The following is a 12,989-nucleotide window of genomic DNA, read 5'->3' as shown; positions in this document are numbered from 1 at the left end:
ACTGAACCCAGGTCCCTGGCACTATGAGGCAGCAGTGCTAACCACTGAGCCACCATATTCTAAATGATGTTCTGGAAGAGGAATCCAAAAGTATATATCCACAAATCATTGAATATCAGACAGGCTGAAAAAGCAATTCGTAAAGTTAGGGAATCTTGGGCATTGTAAATCGAGTCAGAGAGCACAAAAATATTATAATAAATCTGAATAAAATGCCAGTTCAGTTTCAACTAGAATATTGTGTCAGTTCTGAGCATCGTACTTTTGGAAGGTTGTGAAGGCCGTTCTTCCTGGAGAAGATTAAGATTTGATAAGCCTGTACTAAATAATGAGGGGCCTTGTACAGAATTGAGAAGGAAAAACTATTTCCATTAGTCAAAACTGGAGAGCTCAGACTTAAGGTGATTGGCAAAAGAAGCAGTGATGATATGAGCAAAATGCAATTGATTCAGTGAATGGTTAGGACCTGAATGCATTACCTGAGAATGTGGTAGATATAGGTTCAATTGAGGGTCTGAGATAATTATCTGAAGAGAAAGAAATTACAGGACCAAAGTGGGAGACTGATGGAGTGACACTAGGTCATCTGCTCTTGCAGAGAGTTGGAAAGAATGCGACAAGCTGAGAGTCTAGCACCTGTAATTTAACAGTTCTGTGATATCTCAGCGACGCCATTAGCCACTTGCAGGTATTAAATTGGCTGTGACATCTGAGGTCATAAAATGTCTATTTAAATGCAATGATAGTAAGAACTGCAGATGCTGGAGCTTTTGTGCTCCTGAGATGCTACTTGGCCTGCTGTGTTCATCCAGCTTCACACTTTATTATCTTGGATTCTCCAGCATCTGCAGTTCCCATTATCACTCAGAGGAATTGGAAAGCTGTTGCTTTGGGTTGGGACTCTTCTTCAGAAATGGCCCATTTCTGAAGAAGGGTCCAGACCTGAAACGTCAGCTTTTCAGCTCCTCTGATGCTGCCTGACCTACTATGTTCCTCCAGCTCCACACTGTGTTATCTATTTAAATGCAGGTTTTCCATTTATTTGGACAAACATGAGCAATCCTGATTTGAATGAAATCAGATGTTTCTGCACAGACTAGCAGATGAAGCTATGAATTTCTTGGTCTGAATGGCCCAGTTCTTCACTGCATTATATTTATTAGTGTTGTTTTGGTAATCTATTGCTGGTCAACAATTTCTATTGATTACAATAATCGTTGAGTTGTGCTGGACGGTAAATGTGCAGAATTGAATAGCCAGATGGTGCTAACTGTTCCACATTCACACATAGCTGTCACCCAGGTGTGGTCATATGTCAAGTGTCATACCACTGTGTGTTTGTGGCCTTCAGGGAAATATTAGAGGCAGTAGAAATAAGTACCAGGTGCAAGTTTCAGTGCCAAAACTGAATGAAAATAAATCACACTTTTAAGCTTTTGCAGGTCAGTTTATCTTGACTCTGCAAAGCGAGTCAATGGCAGATGGTTAATTATCATGGACTACATAAAGTCTACTGTGTGGAGATAGAAACGTAACCAAGCAAAGTACAACTGTAACCAAGCATCTATTGCTGCCAGCTGAAAGAGACATTAGTCTTTTAACATAACCTAATCGTGGGTGATTGCAACAAAACAAGTGAAATTCTGTGTCTCCGCAGACAGATGACACAAAGAAAAACTGCAAACATGAGCTGAAACTTTACTCTTTTTGTGTAATGTGCAGTGTTTTTGTGAATTTTTACTTAATTCTGTACACATTTCACGTCACATGCAATGGGAACAAGTGACAAATACTTCACAGCTAAATGTTAGTTCAGCTGCTGTTTGAACCTGCAAGTAGAGAGCTCTGAGAATATGTCTGTAATCCCATAACAGGGCATTGCAGACAGAACTGTTGCAACATTTTGAATTCAATAATCAAAATCAAAATATTGGGTGATGTAAAGCTGAATGGTTTATTATTGTACCTTTTTAAGATCATTTTCTTAGCCTTCTTCAAACTTACTCAACTTATTCTATATTTACTTCAGAAGTGAAAGGATTTGTTTGTTTCATTAGTACTAATAAGGCCACTAAAGGTAAGAAAGGCTCCTCTGCCAAAATAGATCCCTACAGCTCTTGTGATACAGTGGTAGCGTCCATACCTTTGAGCCTGGATACCCAGGTTCAAGTGCCACCTGCTCCACATTTGTGGCACAATATCTTTGATTAAAAGTATCTACCAATGAATTTCTTCTGGTATATCATTTAAACAGCCATTCATCATTGTCTAAGCTTGATTGTGGATGTCAGGAAATCCTTGAGGCTGAGACTGGTCCTGACTATGCCCAACATTTACAATTCATGCAAGGGCATGTGGTTGGTGAAGCCAAATTTGATGCTCCATGTGTACCCAGACAGAGCCTTCCTGGCTTGTAAGTGAATCTGGAGGCACTCTGGTCCATGAGTGCTGAGGGAAGGAGCTAGGCATTTTTTTTTGTTAATCATTCTCTGTCCTTCATTTTAGCATACTGATCTCTACTAGCCAATTTAATCTAAAAAGAATATTTGTTCTCAGAATATGGGAACAATGGTAAGACAGCACTTACTAATTGTTTCTTGTTACTATCAGAAAGCAACAATAGACCCTCCCTTGGATCAATGCAAGTTTTGTGTTTATAGAAGCTTTGGGAGGGAATTGAAGGGTAATAGCTCCAATCCTGATGAAGGGATGGCAAAGTGCGTCAAAGAATGGAAGATGTGTGACTTGGAGGTGATATATAAATAAGGAATGCTTTTGTTGTTAGTAATATTAGTAAATAATATTAAAGCAATGAGTCAAATTCTTTTCATTTGCTGCAATTTCCAGGGCTGATTCTAGCCTCTGTAGAGTTGGTAACATGAAAATTCCACAGAAAATGGCCTCACTACAAAAGAACATAAGAAATAGGAGCATAAGCCTACTCCAACATTCAATAATATCATGGCTGATCTGATTGAGACCTTAAGTCCACTTACATGACAATAAATTCAGTATAATTTAACTTGCTGGGAAAGATAATTCCAAACATTAATAACATTCTAAGCCAAGCAATTCCTCCTCACCTGTCATTTTAGTGATAATGGTCTAATAATCAATCACACACCAATGATAAATTAACCCCATGGGCTAGTTTATTTCAAAGATTAAAATGCATTAGAAGTTATGAAGCAGGCATTACAGCAAAATCAATGTATTTCTCTGTGTGTAGTTGGAAACCCGAATTAGACTAACAGACAGGCAGAGTCATAGCACTATATATATGTGGCATGTGGAGTCCTTAAAGTGTTTGCCTCTGTCAAAAGCTTTTCTGTAATGTCCTTTACTACAGTGACCTGCAAAATCGATGAAAAGCTGAACGTTTTCTTGGTTCATACAGAAGACCACATCTTGTGAACCATACCTTATGGGCATCTGTGTAGCCCTTAGCTCCTAAATGTTAAGTAAATCCTAATAGGTTTTTTGTTTGCAACAGACACACAGCCAAATTTAGAAACCATCGCCCCAGACAATGTTTAAGCATTTTGAATTCTGTTAGGAGGTCTGCTGCATAATTTAAACTGGGAAATTTTATGGACATTCTGACAATATATCTTTGACTTTTTGTTGCTTGTTATCAATCTGATCACACTCTGATCATTTGCCTTTCTAGCTTCTCAATAGGGATTTATTTGCTTACCAGCAAGCCTTTCAACATGCTCTGATGCTGTAATGAATGACAATTTTGAGAATTGTCTCATGCACTTTAGCATGATTTAAAATTCCCTACCATGTGTTTTACCTGGAAATTAACTTGCTTGCTGACTTGGCAAGAACAATAAAACTCATCAGCATAACACAGTGTGGAGCTGGAGGAACACAGCAAACCAGGTAGCATCAGAGGTGCAGGAAAGTTGATGTTTCAGGTCAGGACCCTTCTTCAGAAATCTTCAGAAGGGTTCCGACCAGAAATGTCAACTTTCCTGCTCCTCTGATGCTGCCTGGCCTGCTGAGTTCCTCCAGCTCCACACTGTGTTATCTCTGACTCCAGCATCTGCAGTTTCTACTATCTCTGAAACTCACCAGCATGTGATTTCTGTATGCACAGCCTTCAAATCTGAAGCCAACTAACTGTCAGTCATAGCCAGAAAATTGTACTCACAATTGTTGTTCCTAGATAAATCACATTCTAGCCTGAAATCTAACTTGATAGATCATAATCTCTCTTTGGTTTAACAATGTGGTCTTTCACTGAAACACAAATACGCAATGCTGCAGATTCTGTTTTAGCAATAGTACAAGATTGTTGTGCAAAAGAGGTGAAGATAAAATAAAATAAACCAAACTATTTACAGACAGTATAAATAAAATAAAGAACTGTGGATACTGGAAATATGAAATAAAAATAGAAAGTGCTAGAAAAACTCAACAGTCCTAGCAGCATCTGCAGAGAGAGAGAAAAAAGTTAGTTTTGAGTCCAGTTACCCTTTCTCAGACCTGCTGAGTTGTTCCACCACTTTCTGATTTTATTTACATATAACACCAGCTTAAAGAAACCAAAACATTTGACATAAATACAATCTCATTAACCCTAACAGCACTCCTTTACAATTTCACATCAGAAATAATTACTTCTCTATTATATGTATCAGATTTAGTTGTGTTTTAATCCCCAGTTTTGGGAATCTGATAGCCTCGTTCTTGAATCTTCCTACAACTGAGACTAGACTTTCTCAGTTTCAAAAAAGCCACTTCAGGGTTTTAAGCAAACACTTCTGATCTGGAAGTTTTAAACTAAGCTCTTTATATTAAGGTAACCTATTGAATCTCCTTAATCAGTTCTTGCCTTTCCAAATGCATGTAAATCCTGCCCATCAGAACTTACCCACCATTGACATCAAACTCAGTCTATAATTTGCTAGCTTTTCCTTATCATTTTTCTTAAATAATGGCACAACATTAGCCCACTCCAGATCGTTCTGGGATACACCTGATCAGATCCTGGGGATTTATCTACCTTATGCAAGCTTAGTAGGCCTATTCACAGGATGCTGCATTGCAGACCTCTGCCTCCTGATTCCCAGCGTCCCATCATCCCTGTGTAAATTTACTCAAAAAAGATTAGTCGATCCATACCATCTATTTTTTAACCTTTAACATTAATTACATAATTGACATAACATTTAAGTGATGTCATCACATACACGAATAAATTTTAAGAAAGTTGTGAGAAAAGATTTTAAATTTACCTGATTACCTTAAATAGTCACCAGGAGGAAATTGTTGATGGTGGTAATCTCTCAGCCATTCTGGAATGGTTGAAAACACTAAGCAGATCAGATGCTGACTTTTCAAAGCTGACTTTCTATTATTAGTTCCGTGTCTTCCTCAGTTTTCAGAGCTTTAGGCAGAGGAGACAGTAACAAATATGCCACGGCAGGTACTCTGACATTCCTGTGCATTATGCAAAATGTCTTGAAATAGCTTTCCATGGTCAGGATGTTCGCACCTGAAGAATTTAATTAATATCATTCCATAGCTACGGTCAATCTTAAAGTCATCAGGCTGTCATTTCTGACAGTGGCCAGGAGGCCTAAATACCACTGAAAGTGGATTCATTAGGAATTTGGCCAGAGAAAAAATTCCCTCTGCCAATTTGATGTGAGCCTTCATTCCGGCGATAGATCGCCCAGTGCTCAACCGGCCCATTCTTATAAGCATAATCCCAAATGTTGGGCAGATTCACCTGAGATCTTAAGCCTGCTGCTTGCTGCATTTAGTGGAGGGGTGGGGGTGGAGTGAGGGGAGTGGTGGGGTTTCGTTGGTACTGAGGTGGGATCAGGGGAGCAGGGAGGTGGTGTCGTGTCTGTCACCTGAAATGTGACATTGAAAGTCTGACAAAGGATCTAGGCCCAAAACATCAGCTTTCCTGCTCCAAAGATGCTGCTTGGCCTGCTGTGTTCATCTAGCTCCACACCTTGTTATCTTGAAAGTCTGGATGATTCCTTTCTCTGTTGGATGTGAAATAATTTGGTAGACCCAGTACAGTCACCAGCAGACAAAGCTTCACCGCATTAAACTTTGCTAATGTAATGTTAATATTTTAAAAAGTGACAATTTCACTTAGGAAGACACCAGATACAATATGTATTTGTATAGCATCTTTGCTATTAAAGTATTCCAAACCACTTTATAGGGAAGTAATTAGATGTTGACCTCAAGGCAATATTAGGGCAGGGTTTACCAATTACTTTTCTCCCCATTGTGACCCCATTTCAAGGTTTGAAAATTGCCATGACCCCACAGCAAGAACTGTAGAACTGAGGAGCTGGGAGACCCAGGATGTGGATGGTGGCATCTGTTGGAAGCTGTTGATCTTGGGGTTAGGTGGGGGTTGGGGAGACTTGGTATGAGGCCAGGATTGGGCTGGGTAGAGCGGTGAGAGACACTGTTTAATTTTCAGGTTTTTGGAAAACTTACCTTTCTACTAGTTGCTTTGGAGAAGAATCAGGCCTCAAAAAGCAATCAGTTAGGTCACACCTGCCATTTAAGAAGAGCACATGGATTTAAAGGGGTTTTGCAAGCTGCTGATACTTGGTTGGGACAGGATTAAAGGCGTGACTTCAAGAAAGAAAGAAAGACAGGGAAGATTAAGGAGATAATTCTACAGCTTAGAGCTTTATCAGCTAAAGATATACCATCTGCAATGATAAAGTGACTTAAGTATGGGCTGTTCTGGAAACCAGAATTGGAGGAACACAGATATCTTGGAACATCTTAGGACTGAGATGATTACAGAGATAGGGGGTGAGGCTATTCAGGGATCTGAAGACGAAGTTGACTGTGTCAAAACTGAGCTGTTGTTTAACCAGGAGCTGATGTAATTGAGTGAGACTTGGTGTAAGTTATGAATTAGAGAACTAAAAATGATGTATAATTGGAAAATTGTCACTAGTTCAGCAAGATGCTCTTTTGAGGACCTATATTGTTGAAGTGACTCACGTTAAACTAAACCTGATGTTGAGAAAAAGTGAACTAAAATAGAAACTGTTCTATTTTCCCAGCAATGACAACCGTAATAGTGATTTTTGCAAAAAAGTCACAAAATAACACACAGGGTTAGTAGTTAACCTATGTTCCCCCGTGGTAATCGTTGTAGGGTATGTTATTCACTTGGTTTCTATGACAGCCTATGGGTACAGTAAGTTAAATTTAAATGCATCTAATTACATACTTGGCCCGTTGCGTTGATATTTTTGTTTCAAAATTTTCTTTGAAGTAACACAAAAATATAAAAGTTTTTGGCATCAGTAACTGTGAGGATTTTGTTATGTTTTCAGGCTGACAATTATCTTTTGTCTCGCTATCACTGAGAAAATAACTTGGGAAAATGTGTGGAACGTGGATCAGAATTCAATCTATTTGCCAACTCAGCCTCTTTTCCAGTAATGTAAGTGCAGGCATAAACACAAGCCACAGTAATTGGAAACTGAAGGGAATTGCTTTGGTGTTTGAAGGTGACCCATAGATATGACAAATCAATACAGTCAGCACAGGAGATTGTGGAGTACAGAGTGTTACTATTCTGAGACAAAAAAAACATGTTGTCCCTGAAACAGAACTGGTAATGCAGTCTACTTGCTGAAGTCTATTGTTGCTCACTGTCAAAGGTCAGTGGCGATAAAATGGTAACTCATCCCTGACAATGCCCAGCGACACAATTCTAAGTTTGCATGTGGAGGTTGATCTGAACTGACATTCTTGCTTACGAATGCCCCGTTGGAACAAAAATGGGTCAAGAGATAAAGCAATGCTGGCAGGTGGACAGTCATCAGCTAGGCCCAGAGATGAAAAGAGCAGGAAAGTGTTTTTTTCGAGATGTCCCGTCACAATCACTGGAGCTGGATATAAAGCAAAATCAATGGAACATTTGTTTCCTTTTCATTGCCATTCATTCTCACAGATTAAGATCCCGGATAATTTCATTCAACAGCTGTCAGAGATGTGCTGGGGTACATTGAAAACCTCCAGATTCCTGTCATACAAATGGTTTAGAACACATTCCACTTTACAATTCACAACCTGAACTGTGCATATTGGGTGGCAACAGTGCTTGGACCACAGGCATACTTTGCTGCATTTCAGCGGTGCTCTTGGATCCCCTCCACACGCAGATATTTTAAACTCTGGGTGGGGTTGGGGTTAGGGTTGGTGAGGGGCTGGAGTTGTTGGGTAAATGAGGTGAAACTCCCCTCATTAGTTCTACGTTGTTAACCTCAACATTAGGTCAATGTCTAACATGCAGGATGATACCTTAGACAGTACTGCACTCCCTGAGAAGTGCACAAAAATGGCAACTGAAATAATGTGCTCACATCTCTGGAGTGGGGAGAGAGGTACATGTTGATTAGAATTTTTTCTTGAAACTTAATTCTCTTCAGTGTTCTGATTGGCTGCACGTAGACTTTGTTACCCCTGTAAGCAGACATTTTCTTACATACGATGGAGGGATCATTGTGTGTCTCGGAAAGGTTTCTGGGTGATCATTTCTGGAGAAGCCTCAATTATCCTCTGTTCTCTCTCACTTTCCCTCCCTCTGATTCATGTTGCCAATTGTTCTGGTAATCCCCGATGAGCCTTCAGATGTCTGAAGAGCCCTGGGTTGAATGTCTGAGTTCTGGATCCTCATGTTTGTCAGCAGTGGGGGCACAGTCTCGCTCTGGGGAAATGGAATGTGCAACCCTGGGTCAGCTTCCTTATCTCCCCGTTCTCTCGCGGTTCCACCTTGCAGATGAGTCATCGAACCTCAAAGTGACTAGTGCTGTGATGGATCAGGAGGTGCCACACAGAGCAGTTGGCAGCATTCTCCTCTCTATCAGTGGTGTCAGTACTGCTTTAGGTTGACCTCGTCTTCATTATAAGCACCAATAGGAAATGCTGTATGGAGTTCTCTGGCAAGGGCTCTATGACAAAAGGGGGAACATGAGTAGATTTTATCCTGCCTGGAAATTGTACAAGCATTTTAAATTAGGAGCAGAAGTAGACTATTTAACCCTTTGAATCTGCTCCACTATTGAATAAGATCATGGCTGATCTGATTATGGCTCCATGTGCACATTCCCACCTATCCCTGATAACCTTGGACTCCTTTGTTTATCAGGAATACATGGTACGTTCAGGATCCATTTTTAATGGAAGATTTGTGAATATTTTACAAATTACTTTTGTTAAAGCTGAAGTTCCAGAAAATGTTTGAGGACTACAAGAGCATAAGAATAACTTTCAAAACAATCAAACACTTTCCTACAGGTTTATCTTAAAACAGAAGGAATTTGATAGTAAATGGTGACATTTCTGGAACAGCAGGTTAATCTCTCGTTATCCCAGTCCCAGTCTACAAGGAAATGCATCTTCTGCTACCAACCAATTATAGAGTCATGGAGTATCTGAGTGATACAGCATGGAAACAGACTGTTCGGTCCAATCCAACCACGCCAACCAATTTTCCCAATATAAACTGGTCCCATTTGACTGTATTTAGCCCATATCCCTCCAAACCTTTCCTACTCATGTACCTGTCCAAATGTCTTTTAAATGTTGTAACTGCACCTGCATCCACCATGTCCTCTGGCAGTTCATTCCGCATAGGAACCACTGTCCGTGTGAAGAAGTTGCCCCTCAGATCCCTTTTAAGTCTTTCTCCATTCGCCTTAAAATTATGCCGTCTGGTTTTGAATTCCTCTATCCTAGGTAAAAGACCATAAGACCATAAGACATAGGAATGGAAGTAAGGCCATTTGGCCCATCGAGTCCACTCCGCCATTTAATCATGGCTGATGGGCATTTCAACTCCACTTACCTGCACTCTCCCCGTAGCCCTTGATTCCTTGTGAGATCAAGAATTTATCAATCTCTGCCTTGAAGACATTTAACGTCCCGGCCTCCACTGCACTCCGTGGCAAGGAATTCCACAGGCCCACCACTCGCTGGCTGAAGAAATGTCTCCTCATTTCCGTTTTAAATTTACCCCCTCTAATTCTAAGGCTGTGCCCACAGGTCCTAGTCTCCTTGCCTAATGGAAACAACTTCCCAGTGTCCACCCTTTCTAAGCCATACATTATCGTGTAAGACCTTTGCTATTCACCTTATCTATGACCCTCATGATTTTATAACCATCTATAAGGTAACCATTCAACCTTCTATATTCCACTGAAAAAAGTCCCAGCCTATTCAATCTCTCCTTTTAACTCAAACCCTCCAGTCCCAGCAACATCCTGGTAAATCTCTTCTGCAGCCTGTCCACTTTAATAATATCCTTCCTATTGCAGGGTGACCAGAACAGTACACAGTGCTCCAAAAATGGCTTCAATTCTGATGACATCTGTATATTTTTCAGAAAGAGTATAATCCTGGTGTACGAATTTCCTGTGCACAGAATCACACAACATTACAAGGAATAGGAATTTTGGGCCAATCAGACTTATTTTAAATATATGAAAGTTAGGTTGCGGAATAAATGAGGTTGCAGGTCAAATAGAGTCATAGAGTCACGCAGCATGAAAACAGACCCTTCGAGCCAACATATCCATGCTGAACATAATTCCAAACTAAACTAGTCCCACTTGCCTGCTGTTGGCCCATATCCCTCTAAACCTTTCTTATTCACATGTCCATTGTGACTATAACAACTGTAAAACTGCGAACAAAAAAGATCCTGAGAATTGCTGCATGTTCTCATTTAAACTTAATTTGCTCGACAGGCTGTCAATTTAAACAGCCCCATTGCAGTCAGTTTGTACTCTGGGCAGGTAGGGGCAGAGTCAAGTTAGGCCTGTTGACCTAACTTGAGGCAAGACCTAGAATGCTGCAGGAGGGGGCAAGTGCAAAGGCAGGCTGGTTCTAAGGAAATGGTCTCAGTTGCTTTAGAAGCTAGATGCTCTTTAGCCCTCAACCTCACACCTCTTCTCTGGCTTACCCATACCTTCATGGCCTCTCCATATCAAACTCATCCCCCTAACTCACCCCATGGCTCCTCCATGCCTACTGATGTTCTTTGTACACTGTCTTCCATAACTACTCACTCATCATCCATTACTGACAGACCCAAGCAGCCAAGTGGTGTTGAGAAAAAAAAACTCCAATAATCTAATCTCACTCTGAAACATTTGATAGAGAAAAAAAGCCTTCCATTCATGAAATTCATTTAAGCATTTAAATCTCCTCAAACATTTGATCCATTATGAAAACAAGCAAACAAGAAAACATTAAAGACAGATAATCCTTGAATCACCTCTTTAAACTGTCACTCAAACTGTGAACCCAGAACCCCTGGTTGAAATATTTGTAACTTTTGAAGTTCAGCCAAGTATTTGTGATGGTATGATGATTGCCAATTCAAAATGTCAAAAAGAACTCTATTGAAGCTGCACAAGCATAAAGCATAACTTATATCAGATGATTGTTAATCAAAGCAGTCTAACTGACAGTGTGCTTTTTATAACTCCACCTGGCAGCTTAAGCTTCCTTTGCTTTCAGATTTAAAGAACAGAGGATTTACAAGCCTCTGATTGTGACACTTGAACAGAACTTATCAATCCTTCAAGAGCATTTACAGCTATTTCATCAATGCGTGACTCCCACACTGAGGCAGAACTAAGCAAAATGGGGTCTGTTTGAACTCAGGACTAAGTTCAAATAGTCCTGCCCAGTTCAGATTTCCTGACAGAGCAATTGTTCCCTGCCCGCTTCCTTCTGCCAGCAAAAGTTGGATTTATCAGAGATGGATGTGGGACTTCTGTATCTTCCCTGTCATTTTTAAAGGCCTAGTCTTTCCAACTGTGCAAAAATCTAGACCACACAATCTATTTTTGGCATGGAAGCTTTAAGATTTTGTACTGCTGTGCTGGTAAAACTGTGACAATTCTGAACGGCGACCTTTGTTATTTGGTGGGGGAGTGGGGATTAGGCATGGAGTAGCAGCAAAGAATAACAGAATTGCACTTGTTTTGTGTTTATTGTGTTTCAACAGTTAACTCTTTCCCTTTGATCCCTGAAAGAAATTGGCTTTTCAGAGAATTACTGATATTGCTGGATGGGACAGCTTTAAATGGACAAATCTTGTTTTTCATTCAGGCTGTGAAAATATATCTAACAAATGGTCTGCAGTGTGTTCAGACCCATTATGGTGGTGAAGCCAGACAACTTTGAGCTTAGTAATAAGTACCTCCAAAAGATTATTAATTTTAAACGTATCCAGATAATGTCTTTTTTTTAAATTAAAAGCGTAATGATGGGTGTTCGGGAGTTCAGAGGTGGAGGTCAGGCTCTCTAGATAAAGTCTCGAATTCTGTTTTGTCTTCTCACTTACATTTCACAGTTATTCTTGACTCCACAGCTGTACTGTGGGAGATTCGAGCAATGTGTTTTTCTCTCTCAATTGTCTTCTTAGCAGGAGGCACTGACTCATATATTGCCACAGATATCGACCACACAGCAATATCAACAAGTTGCTTCCCACCATCAGACTTACCATGGGCTACTCATTAGAATCAGTTTCATTCTTGGACACAAACATCTCCATCAGGGATGGGCACCTCAATACCTCACTCTACTGCATGCTTACAGATAACCTTACAATGCTGCACTTCTCTAGCTTCCACCCTACACATATTAAAACAGCCATCCCATACGGCCAAGCCCTATGCAGACACGGGATTTATTTGGACTAGGAGGAATGAGACAGATGCCTGAAGGTGCTGAAGGATGCCCTCATAGGAATGGGATGCTCAATTTATCAATCACCAGTTCCAATGTACCACTGCTAAAAACCATAATGACGTCCTCAGAAGACAGATACAAGATACAGGGTACACTGACAGGGTACTCTTCGTCATTCAGTGCTTCACAGCCTTCAACATATTATCGATGACAATGAACGCCTTACAATGATCTTTCCTGTGCCTCCCTTTCTCACCTTCAAACTACCGCCAAAC

General features: G+C 40.3%; 1 long non-coding RNA gene across 2 annotated transcripts in view; it reads left to right on the top strand.

The window, feature by feature from the left end:
* LOC125455098 (uncharacterized) overlaps positions 1-12,989 on the top strand; it is an 80,095-nt gene that overhangs the window by 10,037 nt on the left and 57,069 nt on the right. Inside the window, exon 3 of one of the 2 annotated variants that reach the window (XR_007248138.2) lies at positions 7,338-7,447. The exons of the other annotated variant lie outside the window; for it this stretch is intronic. This is a non-coding gene — a long non-coding RNA (uncharacterized LOC125455098). The remainder of the gene's footprint in view (positions 1-7,337; positions 7,448-12,989) is intronic. 2 annotated transcript variants of the gene reach the window in all.

This window comes from Stegostoma tigrinum, chromosome 9 (genome assembly GCF_030684315.1).
Source record: "Stegostoma tigrinum isolate sSteTig4 chromosome 9, sSteTig4.hap1, whole genome shotgun sequence".
Classification (NCBI taxonomy): Eukaryota; Metazoa; Chordata; class Chondrichthyes; order Orectolobiformes; family Stegostomatidae; genus Stegostoma; species Stegostoma tigrinum.
Note: the sequence above shows the minus strand (reverse complement) of the source record. Positions and strands in the feature narration are given on the sequence as shown.